At 38.0% G+C, this 15,973-nt stretch overlaps 1 protein-coding gene across 1 annotated transcript in view; it reads left to right on the top strand.

Annotated features, from left to right (window-relative positions):
* The window catches only part of LOC122802543 (glutamate carboxypeptidase 2-like), a 1,225,297-nt gene that overhangs the window by 263,910 nt on the left and 945,414 nt on the right, over positions 1–15,973 (top strand). The gene's annotated exons all lie outside the window — the stretch shown is intronic.

The raw sequence follows: 15,973 nt of genomic DNA, 5'->3' as shown, positions 1-15,973 counted from the left end.
GTGTGCATATATGGGGGTTTGTGTTTTTTTTTCCTTTTCTAAAAAAATTTCTACCTTTTGAATAATAGCTCAGTTCAGGTGATAAGCTAATATTCTAGATAGTTTGCATGTGTTATATAGAGAATAATGATTGTTTGGCTGATCATAACCCATTTATTATGCTTTTGAGATATGGATACCAGGAAACTGACCATGAGATGGAAACTTGGGAGGTAAAGCCTGGCATCCATGTCAAGAACATATAATTTAGGGTTGTGATCAGAGTGTGACGCCCATACCCTGGCCCAGCAATCAAGGAGCTTCAATCCTCACCACTAACACCAGAGAGGGTGTCTCATATATGAAGGAAAGGATAACAAATGCACACAGTAAAGTGCAATTTCCCTTAAGAGCACACAGAGATCACAGTCAGTCCGGGGCTGGTCACTCCCTTGCTCTCCAGGTCCCCAATAAGACTCCCCACTGGCACAGCTATAGGGTCCAGATCTCAGCCTAGCTGGGCAAGCTAAAACCTCCAGCACCCTCTCTGTTCAACCAGTGCTTTGTGTCCCTGCCAAAGTAGCTGACACTCATACACTTTGAGATAAGAGTTTATACAACCACACAGACACTCCTGGGAAAGGCTGGTACAGGTTCTCCAGATTTGCCCCTATTACCCAGACTCCACAGTAGTATCGCCTACCACCACCCAGCTAATATTTATCAGCTACTCAAAGGCCCTTAAAGGGGTGTACAATTATTACTGTGCAATATTATTATCCAATTGGTAGTATAACTAAACAGTCAAGGCTTATTAGAGTGACTTGGTAAAGTAATCACTATAAATATGCAATGTACTCTAGAGCTTCAATTATCTCTACACAAAACAGTCATAGTTGAAAGGTTTTAAAATATTTAATAATAAAAACACAAGACAATCCTTCTTACTACACAGTGCTAGTCAAGAATTCAGAGATCACAGAGAAATACTTAAAATAATTCAGTACTACAGTTCTGACATCACAGAAAAACACTTAGTCTAATATTTCTAGTTTCTAGCTATTTCTAAAAGAAAACACAAGTCTAAGATAACTTACATAAGAAAACAAGCAGACTTTTGATGAGATGATGGTCAAGACAGAAATGCCTATTCCTCTCTGGTTCTCTCTGTTTAAATTGAAATTGCAGTTCTGATTCACATTACATCATTCTTCACATTTCCCTGGGTTCCCAGGCTAACAGAATCTGCATTTACATTCTTAATATCTCCTTTTGTTATCTTGCAGCTGGTCAGGAAGCAAAAGCAATAAAAATACATTTGCATGTTTAAATCTAGCAATTTAACTCTTGGTTAAAACAATAGAAAGAATGCCTTCATTTAGACATTTCAGCACCAGCTTAGATCAAAGGGTCACAACATGCTTTACTTGGCCAGATTTCTGCCAGCAGAGTGTACTGTTGTTACATTTTTTTCAGTTCCACATGTAACTCTATTTTTACCATTTAAGACAACAAGCCTGTGTCTTACACTAATATTTACAAATGATAGAATTATCTGCAAAATTCTGCCTGGCTAGGCTGGCAGCCTTCATCTATTTTTACCCACTCTTCACACAGAGATTCAGTCATAATTCTTTGAAGTGCATGGAGCTTTATCTGCTTCATCTAGTACCAGTAACAGTAAAAGAGGGGAAAAAAAACGCTAAGTGTTTTGCTAGCTTTCAAAGGCATAAAACACTTACCCACTTAACGAGTGCTATCAGAAAGGCAATGTAATACACAGTCACCCTCCACACCTCCTAGCTATCTAGAGTTTCACAAAATGTCCAGATTTTTATCTCATTTGTTTGGTCTGTTCATCATAAAGTCTGAGGTTTGCAGACAATTCACTGAAGACTGAAGTCACTGAATGTTGACATACATTTCCTTTTCAGAGTTGTATCCTTCAGAGAAAACGCAGATGAACATATATCCTGTCATTTTAGCTACTTTCTTAATTTGTAAAAGGAAGGGACACATTATTAATGTCAACAGCAGACTGAAACAATTGTTTTATTTCTGTTGCTGTCATTTCCTGGTAAGTACTGGCAGATTTTACTGCCTAGAGCTGGAGCCAACCTTAATGACTTCAGCAGGGGGTACTTAACATTTGTTAAGGTCAGGTCACAATTCATTTTAACACTTAACTGATTTTTCTTTATCCAAATATTGGAGCGTAATCACTGCGCTCCATGCACAAAAACACTTTTCAGACTTTCTACAAATATATGTAGCTCTGATCTTTGACTTTGTGTCCTGCTCTAAAGTATATCTGTTCCCTTACACCCTCTCCTTGCCTGTTGTAATATGTCAAACCCCAGCTGTTGTATTCCTTTGTTATTTAGAGAGGATCTGAAGAAATGGCTGTCTCATCCCTTATACACACGGATTTACACACTTGCAGTTCAGTTGCATTTTCTTACGTACTGATATAGAAATTTTCTGCTTAGTTAGACTACTGACAAAGCACCCTTTCTCTCATTGTTCTTTTATATCAGTCTGCAGATTCCCAGACAATAGGAAGATTTGAGTTATTCTAAGGTACACATTTGGCTTTTATGAAAAATGATACAATAAAGCTGCAGAATTAGAAGTTGATCTTTAGTGCGTATGGTTATGCAGCATATGACTTTGGTTTTCCTTGACATACAACAAAGTATAAAAATTCTAGAATTTGCTTCAATAAGGATTTGTGTACTAGTGTCACATGAAAGACTGCGTCACAGTCAATATATATATATATATATATATACATATATATGTATATATATATATATATATATATATATATATATATATGTATGTATGTATATATATATATATATATATATATATATATATATATATATATATATGTTGTGTCTTTCAGCTTTTCCTGGTTAGGGGTTGCCATAGCGGAACTCCGGTCCGCTAATGATTGGCAGTAGATTTTTACGTACCGAGTTGCCAGCTCTGACGCACAACCTTCAACGACGGTATGCCTCATTCACGCATGTCTCTACACAGAAGATGCTCTAGCTGAGAATCGAACAGGACAACGTCTTACTGTGAGGCGACAATGCTACCGCAGCACCACCAGCACAGTTTCAATATACATATATATATATATATATATATATATATATATATATATATATATATATATATATATATATATTTTTTTTTTTTTGGCTTATGCTGAGGCTGGAAATTTGTTCATCTCGCGTGTCATGATCATTTAATGATATTAGGCTTCCCTATAGTGCCTAGTCATATATTCCTAAACACAGTTATGTTTTCCGGTCATGTCATAATTTATGAGTATTATATTGATATATTCTGTCATAATACTGTTCCACCTACTCTTGATTGTTAAGATAACTGAAATAATGCCAAGCTACAGGAATGGTGGTTTGATTGTCTACAAAGAAACACTTGTAGTGACCCTTCCCTTGCTAACTAATTTGAATCAGAGTCCACAGATTACCCTTTTATTGCTGTACTCCTGCAAGCCCTCCTGAGTCCCACTCTGAGGGGGTCTGCTCTTTCTTGGGGTATGGGATTTACCTTAATGGCATCCCATCTTGTGTATTCACTAACTGCAGCATGAAATGATAGCCAAATGCTTATGGCTGTTCATGGCATCTTCTTCTTCTTCTTTCAGCTTTTCCCGGTTAGGGGTCGCCACAGCGGATCACCTTGTCCGCACATTGATTGGCAGTGGAGTTTTACGGTGTCGAGTTGCCAGCCCGGCGCCCAACCTTCTACAGAAGGCACACTCACACGCACACCTAGGGCCAATTTAGAGTGTCCAATCCACCTGCAGCATGTCTCTGGGATGTGGGAGGAAACCGGAGCACCCGGAGGAAACCCACGCGACCACAGGGAGGACATGCAGACTCCGCACAGAAGGCACCCCAGCCGGGGATCGAACCGGAGAACCTTTTGCTGTGAGGCGGCAATGCTAACCACTGCACCACCGTGGCCGCCCATGGGTGTTCATGGCATCTATTTTTTTTTAAATCCTAATCCCCCTATGGTTGGCTTATGATCAGGCAGTGTATTCAGAGCCAGTTTCTTTTACTTCCTCCTAGTGTTAAACCTCCTGACACATAATTCAGCTGAAGAACAACTATCACCCTTGGCTAATTTCTAGACTCCAACACCAGAGTGTTCCTGCCCCATAACATCCCACGGTCTCCCCACAAGGTTGGGTAGCAGGCCATCATTTACTTCATCATAGCTCTCCTCATTGCGCCTTGTATTCATTCATTTTTATAATTGTCAGTTCTAACTTATCATCCTGTTGCCACTTTATGCACACAATTCATCTTATTTGACAAAGCAGACGAAACACTGTGAAATAATCACAGATAAAAAAAAAAAAATATATATATATATATATATATATATATATATATATATATATATATATATGCAATTTTCTCACTTGGCCAGAAGCATGCATGAAATCTTTGCTATGAGAAGAAACACCATGATCTCTTGATCGGTATATATGCTAATGAAACATCTTGCAAAAGACTGCTGCTCCAGCAAAAATGTAGTTGCTTGGTGTAAGCGCTTCTTTTTTTCGCACAGCATTTTGAATTGCTACATTTTGAGTGGTGCTACACATCAGACTTCTTTAAAAGACTTGACTGGGATTTGATATTACCTTTGATTTATTTCTTTTCTCCCCTTACAGTTAATTAGAGGTCTGCACTACAGTGCATGTTGCTAAGAGGCTGCAGTTGTTTTGCAGTGTGCTGCCATTGCTAATTAAATGGTCTGCTTACCTTGGAAGTGATCAATATTTTGTATTATTAATATAATTAATATGACCTAATTAAAGGGTTTATCTTACCTTGCTATTTTAAATCTGCTTTAAGTATGTCATGCTTCCAACATCTAACAATGTTTTTGCAGTTATACTCTCTGTCTTACAAGCTCATCACCAATGCAGACAGAAGAGTATGGTATAGTAACAATGCATTCTATATATGCCTCTGTAATATGATTTCTTCACTAATTTCTACAATATTTAGCTATTTAAATTAGAATAGCTTCTTGGACAAATCATAAAGCATTCCCTCTTGACAAGAATTAGAATCTGTACTCTTAATTTATTCAACTGAGTTTAGAAAAACAGAGATGAAAAAGAACTTTTGATGTGCAATTTATCGTGTTGGACTTTATACTTGGTTATTCACCAAAATGTGTGAAAAACTGTTTTTTGTTAATATATATAAAAATGCTTAAAGACAGACTGAGAATCATAGCTTTTGAATACTGATGGCTATGATGTCAAATGCATTTCATGGTGTTTACTTGTTAATATAATATTTTCATTTAGAGATGATGCTTGTTAATTGAATGTCATATACATTTCTGCTATGGACATTTTTTTTAAGGAAAGACTAAACTGTAGTATTATACATATTCTCAGTGTTTACTGGGATGTGTATCAATTTCATTTGGAAGAGGCAGTTATTTACTTGGATAACTTATAGGTTCATAGGTTCATAGGTTCATACTAGGCTATCTGCCTTAGGGCATTTATAACCCTAGCCAGAATGTGTTTGGCTTTCGCCACCCATTTTAAATTTATTTTGCTATGCCCTTTTTTGAGGTTAGTATACTGTGCCTCTGTCTAACAGTGACACAGAAGTGATACCCGGGGTAAACCTACGATCTCCCATCCACTCATCAAGATTCCTCTTGAAGAGAGTCAATGAGGGACTCTGCCTAACCTGGACTGGGATTTTATTCCAGAGTGAAGGGAGCCTCTGGGTTATGACTCTGTCCCTCCAGCATGTCCTATTTATTTCAATGCTGAGGTTCAAGTCTCTCAAGCACGTAGCTCGATGGGATTTGGATTTTCTGAGGTGCAGCATGTCCATTAATTCCAGGTTGGACATGGCTTTATACGTCAGGCACAGATCACCTCTGAACAGGCGGTATGCCACTGAGTAGAGCTGTAGTTTCTTTAACCGGGCAGCATATGGCATCTGTTTGAGCCCTTTGATCCTCTTGGTGAGGTACTTTTGGGGTCTTTCCAGTTGCTGCAGGTGTCTGGTAAGGTACATCCCAAAAGGGGCATTGTACTCAATTATGGGCCTGATGAGGGATGAGTAAAGAGGCACGATGACCTCCCTTGATCTAGATGTGAATCCCTTCATGATTAGGTGGGCTATATAAAATGTTTTTCTAACCACTTTGGCCACGTGGTTGTCAAATGAAAGATTGCTATCAACTTAGGTCCCCAGGTCCCTAATTACTTCTTCTGTACTTAATGGATTACCACCTATGTGGTAATTTGTGGGCACTTTGTTTGATAACTATACACTTTTTGGCATTTAGCTTGAGGCCATGGCTCTGGCATCAGTTGTCTGTTTCTATGAGGCCCTTTTGGAGGATGCTTGTGTCGGCTGGAGAGTCGATTATGGCGCCCAGTTGGCAGTCATCTGCAAACTTGGTCAGCCACAGTCCTTCCGTGTTGGCCTGCACCTCCGAGAAATATATACCGAACAAGAGAGGTCCCAAGACTGAGCCTTGTGGGACACCACTTGTAACTGGTTTGGAGTCTGACATAGCTCCAGCAATTCTAACCGTGTGGGTTCTGTCCTTGAGCCAGTTTGCAATCCATCTAGTGACATAGGGGTTTATATTTAAGCTGGTGAGCTTATCTATAATGCCTGAGTGGGGTATTGTATCGAAGGCTTTTGCGAGGTCCAGGTAGGCTGTGTGGACCACCTTCCCCTCGTCAATGGCCTTGGTGACTGTTTCAAAGAAATCAACCAGGTTTAAGAGGCAGGATCTGCCCTTAACAAAGCCGAACTGGGTAGGATCCAGTGTCTGTAGGTCCCCAATATCTTTATTTATGAGGTCCATGATGATCCTTTCCATAGCTTTGCAGACCAAGCTAGTCAGGCTTATGGGCCGATAGTTTCCAGGATCCGTTGAGGCACCACCTTTTTGGAGAGGGACCACTGTTGCTGTACGCCACTCTTTGGGCACATATCCTGTAGTAAGGCTGAGACTGAACAGTAGTTTTATGTTTGGGTTTAGCTCTTCTTGGAGTTCATGTAGGACGCAGCCCGGGACACCGTCTGGTCCCATTGATGCTGTGTTTTGCTTTGGCGATGGCGGCTCTTACCTGAGCATCTGAGATGTCAGGGGGGCAGCACTCTGCTGGGATAGATATTTGCCCTTTTGGTGGGGAGGGGGGAGTTTGCACTGAACCTGTCAGCTAGGATGTTGGCAATGTCTGTGGGTTCGGTGTATTTTTTGTCATTTTGGACTAATTCTGAGCATATCTGGGAATTACCATCCAGGTTCCTAACATAACTAAAGAAAGCCTTGTGATTATCCTTAGTGTCCTGTGCAATTTTTCTCTTGAAGCTGGCCTTAGACAATTTTATGAGTGCCCATAGTTTTTTGCTAATACTGATCAGTGATGCCTTTTCTTTTTGGGATTTTGCTCTATCATTTAGTAGCTTCCTCCTTCTATTGTATAGTTTGTTTATGGCTGGGGTCCACCAGACAGGACGTCTGCCTTTGGAGGATTGGGTCTTGGTTTTATTTGGGATCGCATGATCCATGCATTCCTGAAGGTGTTCATAGAATGCATTTATAAAGGATTCTGCGGTCTGGGCCGTATTTTCCACAGGCCCGGGGGCTTTGAAGGATTCCACCTTGGTTTGAGGAGTGTGAAATTTTCTTTAGAGAAGTTTTTCACTGTGGTTTTCTTGGCAGGGGGTGGGGTCGGGATGTGAATACCCAGTGAGATTAGTTTATGGTCTGATCTTAGCAGTGAGGGATACACTTCTGGTCTGGAGCATAGAGTCCCCATGTTGGTGATGATCAGGTCCAGTATGTTTTCCCCTCTTGTGGGAGTGGTAACAAGTTGTTCCATAGCATTTGAGTTTATAAATTCTAGGAACCTTTGGGCTAGGGTGTTGGAGCTAGAGTAATGCTCCCAGTCTATGTTTGGGTAGTTGAAGTCGCCCAATATAATGGTGTTTGGAGAGGCCTTCATATTTTCCAGTGTTCTCAGGAAGGCCAAGTGGGGTTCCTGGGTTTGGGAGGGTGGTCTGTAGCAGGCTATAAACTGGAAGGCAGTTTTACCCACTGTTAGTTGCACACGGATAGTCTCTGATGCTTCGTGCTTTGCCACCAACCTGGAGGTGTGGGTATCTTTGATGAATATCGATACTCCCCCTCATTTTGTGGTTCGGTCCAAGTTTTGGGGCCGAAAAGCATGGTATGAGGTATAACCTGGTAGTGCTGGGGTGCTCTCTTGAGCCCTGAACCAGGTTTCTGTTACTGCACAGATATCGATGTTCTCCATGCAAAGGAGAGTTTAGAGTGCATGCATCTTGAGGTTTAGACTTCTGGCATTGAGTAGCATTACTCTTAGTTTCTTATCCCTTGTGATACCTATGCAGGTGGGTTTGTCTTTTGAGCCTTGCCTAAAAAAGCCACTATGGGGGTAGCAAGAGCCTTTGCCAATATCCAAAAGCCCATGGGTGACAGGTGCAAGCCGTCCCTAGCGAAGCATCGTGGCTTGTCGAGCATATCATCCCAAGCTGACAGGCATTGGATCCCCTTTGAATGACACCAGTACTTAAGCCAATTGTTGAAATTGATCATCTTGTCTTCATATTGTGGCATCATTCTTGGTGAGGGTAAGATGCTACTCAAAGTCAGGGTCATACCGGCCTGGGCTACATGCTCAGAGAGCTCCTCTATGTCTCTTTTCATGTAGTCCAGGGAGGTACGTCTCAGGTCATTCACACCAGCATGGACAATGACTGAGTCATATTTGTACTTGCCTTGGAGTGACCTGAGTGCTTGTGTTATGTGGCGGATCCTAGCACCCGACAGGCTGCTCACTGTGACCCTCTCCTTGTTCAGCCTGGTGAGCAGGACGTCAGTGTGCCTGACGATAGAGTCACCTATTACAAGTGTATCAGGTGTGTTGTTTAGTCTTAAGGGCTGTGACTGTTCGGCACACTGGCTTTGTGAGATATGTGTTCCACGTGTTTTGTTTTGGGGTAGCGGTTGCTTGGGTGTCTGCTTTGGAGGTCTCTGCTGCTTAGGCAGATCTTTATTTAGAGCCTCCGAGTATGTTTTTGTGTGATTATGTGTTTGGTTTGCTGTCATGAATCTGAGACATTACTTTCTTGGGAGTATCTGCTTATCATGCATTATAAATACAGCACTTCAAACTTTCAGATCATCACATGAATGTATTGCATAAAATATCACCACAGCCATATATTTTTGGTCTATTCCTCATACAGGTTGTGGTTTTCTGGCAAATCACTTAGGGCTGAAGTCACTAAATAATGACATACATTTGAGTTTCAGATGTCATATCCTTCCAAAGTTATATGCTAACTAAAATTGTGTTGTTCTACCAACTTTCTAATGTTATAAGAGAAATATTTAAAATCTGTCACTAGTTTTGGGTCTTTGCACCCCTATTATTTTAGGCTTTGTCAAGATTTCTTGTACTAGGAGGCTGAGAGGTACACTTGAGTACCCAAAACAAAAAAGTGGCGTAGTATGTATGGAAATACACTAGGAGATATATGAAAACACCAACATTTAATATAAACCAATAAAAAATAGAAGTTAAGTGCTTTAATCCAACATATAGTATCTCTTTAGGTGCTTTCATCCAACATATAGTATTTCTGTGGGCTGTCTGAATTTTATGAACTTTAAGCTCTGTGTAGGGGAAAAAGTTTTACAAGGAAAAAATGGAGTTTGTGTGTGTGCGTGTGTGTGTGTGAGTGTGTGTGTGTGTGTGTGTGTGTGTGTGTGTGTGTGTGTGTGTGTGTGTGTGTGTGTGTGTGTGTGTGTGTTTGTGTGGGTGTGCTCCTTAACTTAGAGTTTAGGTGGATACCAGATCAGGGAGCTGCACAGGATGCCACAACTCCTAGCTGTCTCTGCTCTTACTAACTGGTTGTAGAGAGGAGTATCTGTTATCTATTTGCAGATAAAACCCATTATATAACTAGAATTTTATAAGGCAAAAAGAGTATCCAACATCTATCTACTGTACATATCTATACAGGTGAATCTCTGCTAATATTTTCACCACAGATTGCATGAAGAGAGGAGTATAACTCAGGTATTGTGTTGATACATCAGAAAGTATACCAGGCAGTGAGGGCATGTACCTACTAATCTTAGATAAAGGTAACACATTTAGACCACATCTGAAATAGATAGATACCAAAGCATGCAAACTCTCTATTATGAATGCCATAACTGTTAACTCAATCATTTCTACTTCATGCCTCTTGAGACATGTAGGATAAAAACAGTGATATTGTCATTTTAACTCAGTACTGCCATAACTACGCACCATTCGTAGTATTAATCAATCAGAATAAAGCACCATGACAGGAGCTCTTAGCACTTAACTTGCCTATCTTGCTGAGTTACATTGACAACAATAATCAGACAACAAAATCTATGACCAATCTTAGATAGAAATCTAAAGTTATTCAAAAAGTAAGGTATGTTCCCCATTGTACAAAGCTAGCGCACAATGATTTAATGGATAAAGCCAGTAACTTTTCAGAAAAGTAGGAGTAACCAAGGTTTAATTACAAAGAGAAGTAACCTATGGTGGTTTAATTGCAGGCATCATACAAGCATGTAGTTTGGAGCTACTTATAATGTGCACAGCCGTGAGTGAGCGTACACCATACCAGTATGGTAACAAGAAGGACAGAAGCAATAGCTGGGAGGAAGAACTTGGTAGTACTGCTTTAGCTGCCATGCTTAGGGCTATCCTGTTAGAATGAGTAATACACTGTCATGATTTTCAGCAGAAAAGGATACAACAAAAGTCAATGAGGATAATCTGATTCTAGATCAGACAGGCACTATTTCATTGCCGCAAAGAAAATGTAAAACATTGAAAGAACAGGATATTAAACAAATAAAGTTTTTGATGTTTACCTCCAGTATGGAATAAATGGAAGCTAAGGAAAGGCAAAAGAATATAATCATGACTGGAATGCCAGGAGATAAGGAAAGTCTACATTTTCTAGTTAAATCGAAATGCAAGTCAGTGGAATGGTTCTGTTACCTAACAAGACATATTTATTTGGCGACAGTTTATAGGGTTATATAACTTGTATTGAAAATAGCAAGCAGCAAGGCATCCCAATATGTTTTGGTGATATTCCTTCCCTGGTATACTATAGAATAGGTTTTATCCAAAGTATGTCAGACTGATAAAGTGTGTTACAGCAGTAACAAGAAAATGTTTTCAGTTATTGACTACTCAGACTAGGCAGTTAAAAGATGGACAAAATTAAAAGGCTTCTTTTTTTGATTTTTGCCTGAGATCAAAATTTCACTGCCTCCTGAGAAGTGTGACCCATTAAATATGGCCTGCTCATGCAGAGTTAGTCATCAAATGGAATGTGCCAGGCAGAGTTATACTTCTATTAAAGATAACGAAACTTCATGTTTCAACCACTCAGAAGCAGTAAATTCTTAAAAATACAGTTAAAAGTAACATAGTACTTTCAGTATTAGCTCTTGAGTCTGTTGCTGAAAGTTGTCAATTGAATCATTCTCAAAAGCACCCATAAGTTATAGAAGTTCTCTAAGCTTCCTGAAAATATCTCATCATCGGTCTTCCTTTTATGCAATGCCTGGTTCTCAGAAGCAATTTCAAAAGATGAACTGCTAAAAGTGCAATATGCCTCAGGACAAATAAACTAGTCTGCGTGCTACGGAAGCTTAGGTGAAAATAATTGACACAATCATTACTTCTTTGCCTTAATCATGTAGACCAATGCCTCCTGCAAAGATATAAGTTGACAACCCATATTAGTTTGATATAAAATCACAAACAGCAACAAATTCAAAGTTCAAACAAGCACTGTTATATTGTTGTAGAATAGTACAGCACAAGCAACTAGAATTTTCTCAAATTTTATAGTAACCACTTCAGCTGGCTTACGAAACAGTAGGAGGATGAAACCAATTAATGCAACATTTAGAAGTGGTGAATTCATGTCAAGATAGTTAAAATTAACAGATGTGACAAGTGGTAACAGAAAGGTTGTTATTTCACCATTTCAAAATGCCAAGTAAAGTGAAATTATGATGTGACTGCATTGGATATCTGTTATGATATTTGCCTTCAAAATTGTCATCCACAGGTAGGCTTCACCCATTCATTCAAACACATGCATACAAATACTTAATGTATGAACAATAATGCCCTTGTGTCCTGCCAATATACCAAAACAGTCATTTCCATAATAAATAAAGTTTTTCTTAAAAATATCTAAACTAGTGCATGCTTTAATATAATTTGGGAATCTGTTCTACGTGTCAGCTACTGTCTCGGAGAACCAATTAGTGCATCTCCTATTCCTGTGAAATCTCATGAATAGATTCTCTGATAATTCTCTTTTACTCTTTGATAACCCAAAATGTTCTCAGAGGTAGTTGTCTTTAAATATCCTATATACCAGAATAACAGTGCCTGGTAAATATCTGTATGAGACACTGTACGAGTTCAGATAGTTTAATTTATTATTTTATTTATTTAACAGTTGTTTACCAGGACATGCTGACTTGGAATGAAGCCAATTTTCACCAGAGGCTTGAGGAGAAATGCTCCAGATGCATGTCTTTGTAATGTGGGAAGAAACTGGAGCACCCGGAGGAAACCCACATGAACACAGGGAGGACATGCAGACTCCACACATAAGGCACCTTAGATGAGACTCGAACCAGAGTACCTCTTGCTGTGAGGTAACAACACTACCACTGAACCACTGCACTGTCCAAATCTTAATCTTTTATAATAACTTAAATTTTCGCATCTATGGATATATGACATATATTTCCGCTGTACACTTTCCAATTTACTCATGCTTGTTTTCTAAAATATCCATATTATTATTCCATACTCTAGTTTGGGTCAAATGTAACTTACAAATAATGATTACTTCATTTCTGATTTCTCAGACTTTATAACTCTTTTTATATAGCCTTTAGTTTTATGACTATCATAAGCTAATTGGTTGATATGATCAGAAAAAAATCAAAGCCAGATCTACCCATATGACCAGGTCCTTATATGACTTTACAGTTTCAATCACTATGTGCTATGTCTTACCATGTTATCATCAACCACATAATGATTACAGTTCTAATAACAATCTTTAATCTCTGTCATAACATCTCCACCTGACTGGTTACACTAAAAACATTTATACCCTGACATGACTGTTTTCCACTCATTGTTCTTATGCTTAGTTTCCAATATATTTATCAGCATATCATTCTCCTTTGTCCAAATGGTCAGTTTTATCCAGTTCTTTTGCAGACATGCCTTATCAGTTACAGATGTAATCAGTTTATCCATTTCAAGTCATCTGTATAGAGACTGTAGAACATCTCAAATACAAAAAATAGATCTCACAGATACACCTTAAAAAAGTAAGGGCCTAAGACAGAGTCCTATGGGACACCTTGACTGTAACCTACAATTTTACCTGGGCAATTGCTGCATGATGCTTGCTATGTCTTATTTGTAAGCCACACAAATATCTATCTTACTAAGACTGCAACAGTACCTAGTTCTTCTAATTTATTAAGCAGTGTTTTGTGTTAGACTTTAATAAAAGCTGAAATTAATTCTATATACATTACATCACAGGACAATATTTCATTTATAGGTGTTATATTTTTATAGAACATCATGTTACAGGTGATTATAGATATTTTTCAACATATGCATGCTGATTTATGTTTTCATGTCCCAATTTTTTGAGTTCTGACAATACTTTATCCAAATAACCCTTTCCATTATTTATAAATGACCTACTGAATAAAAGATAAATGGTATTGTAAGTTCACACTGAAGTTTTCTCGTTTCATTATTGTTAGTTCTGTCTCCTGCCTGTTCTTTGCTTGGATCCAGTTTGCATAGCTCTTTTTTTGTAGTCTGATTACATTTCAGTCACTGAAGTTACCTCAATTATACTAGCACAATTTATTACCACTTTGTGGAGCTAAACTGTTTTACAATTTTATAAATATGTCTATAATCTGCTGTGTTTGTGAATAAGTTATAGAATCTACACACAATGTATTAATTTGAATGTTGTAACTCCTACTGCAGCTTATGTATCTATGAAATCATTTCCTATTATGTTCGATATCTTTATATACATTTTTATTTATCTTATCTTACACTTTGTTTAATTTGCCTGTCCAGTTTGTTTATTCCAGTTTTTCAGTGTTATTGTTCAACCTCATTTCCATTTCTTATATTTTGTTTCTCTCATCTTCATTAAGTATCTTGTTCTTCTGGAAATATATTGTCCTGATTTTGTGTGTCTAAATCCTGATGTTTAACATTTTTTTTATTTTTTTTTGCATTCAGACCAATTTCCTTTCAAAACTTATCACATTCCTTCTGCAGTTTTTGCACTGAATTTGTCACCCAAAATAGTTTAACATAGTGACTGTTTTGCTTCGGTATAGTCTGCTATTAATCTCCTCTGCATTGGTTTGGATTTCAGTTTGGCTGAATTATCTAGCAGTAATTTATCATTTATAACTCCATGATCAACACTGGTAAAACATGACATGAAATAATCATTTCCTTTGAAATACAATGTCCAGTATGTTCTGTTCCCTGGTAGGTTTGTTTACAATTTGCAGCAATTGTTTTTTTGAACATACTTTGTAAATGATTTCCTTGTTATGTTGTTGAATCAATATTATTCTAGTCTGTTTCTGGTAAATGTAAATTCCCAGCTACTGTTATTTTCCCACCTTTGTTTCATGCAAAAAATTAATGAATTTCTCTAGGTCATTAACATTTGACTTTGGTAGTGTATAAACTCCAACAATTACCAGTTTCAGGGTTGCCTTCATTGCCATAATTACACAATCTACAATACTGATGTCATCATCAAACATGTAATAATGACAATTCTCATAATAATCTTTAATCATTAACATAACACTTCCACTTGATTTTCTGTTGGAATGTCTGTTACATTAAAAACATTTATACCTTGACACAACTATTTTCCAGTCATTGTTCTTTAACCATGTTTACTGAACAATAACAACATCAGTTTTATATGAATGCATCAATTTTCCTAATAAAAAGCTTTATTACTAAAGCTCCAAGCATTAACAACCAGCACAAATACATCAATTTTTGCTATCTCCTAACCACTAAAATTCTGATCTGGCAAAAATCCTGTCTTGTTTTAATTATGTTTTGCAATATATCTGCTGCAAAAATTATCTTCCCTTTTCTAGAGAAGTGGACTACAGCCTGTCTAAGTACTTGTGTGCCAAAAATTAAACTCGGATGTTACATGATCCAGTTTTGAAGGTGGGACATTTTTTCATGTAGGTATTTACACCAAAAATCTTTTCATTCACAGTGAACTGACTCCCTTTCCATACGTGATTTGTGAAAATATATCCTAACTTCTGTGCAAGCTATGCTATGAGGGCTGTAAGTTCTCTACTTACAGTCAGAAAGTCTTTAAAGATATCATTTGTACCAATACACAGGGGGCGCGGGGGCACAGTGAATAGCAGATCGGGCAGCAAGGCCCTGTAATTCCTGGCTGATGGAGATAGTGACATCCATCACTTGAAAAAGTCTGAAGTGATCTTTTAAGCCTTTGGGAGAATCTTCTACTGATGTGTTATAACTCTAGACAGAAAAATGAAAGAATTATACTAACTGTATCAATTGAGTTTTCTTGTGAAATAGAATGTCGGAAAAGTCTAATTTAGAAACAGAATTTTCTATGATAATTTCAATTTATATGTACTCAAGAAATGCTACTTATGACATCATTTTATATGTAGTACATCAAGTACTGTGGCTTAACTAATAAATGTCACTCATCCTGTATTTGCAGTTTCTTACTTTAGTGCTAAACCTCATCAA

This window comes from Protopterus annectens, chromosome 5.part0 (assembly GCF_019279795.1).
Source record: "Protopterus annectens isolate FY-2018-M chromosome 5.part0, PAN1.0, whole genome shotgun sequence".
Lineage (NCBI taxonomy): Eukaryota > Metazoa > Chordata > Ceratodontiformes > Protopteridae > Protopterus > Protopterus annectens.
Note: the sequence above shows the minus strand (reverse complement) of the source record. Positions and strands in the feature narration are given on the sequence as shown.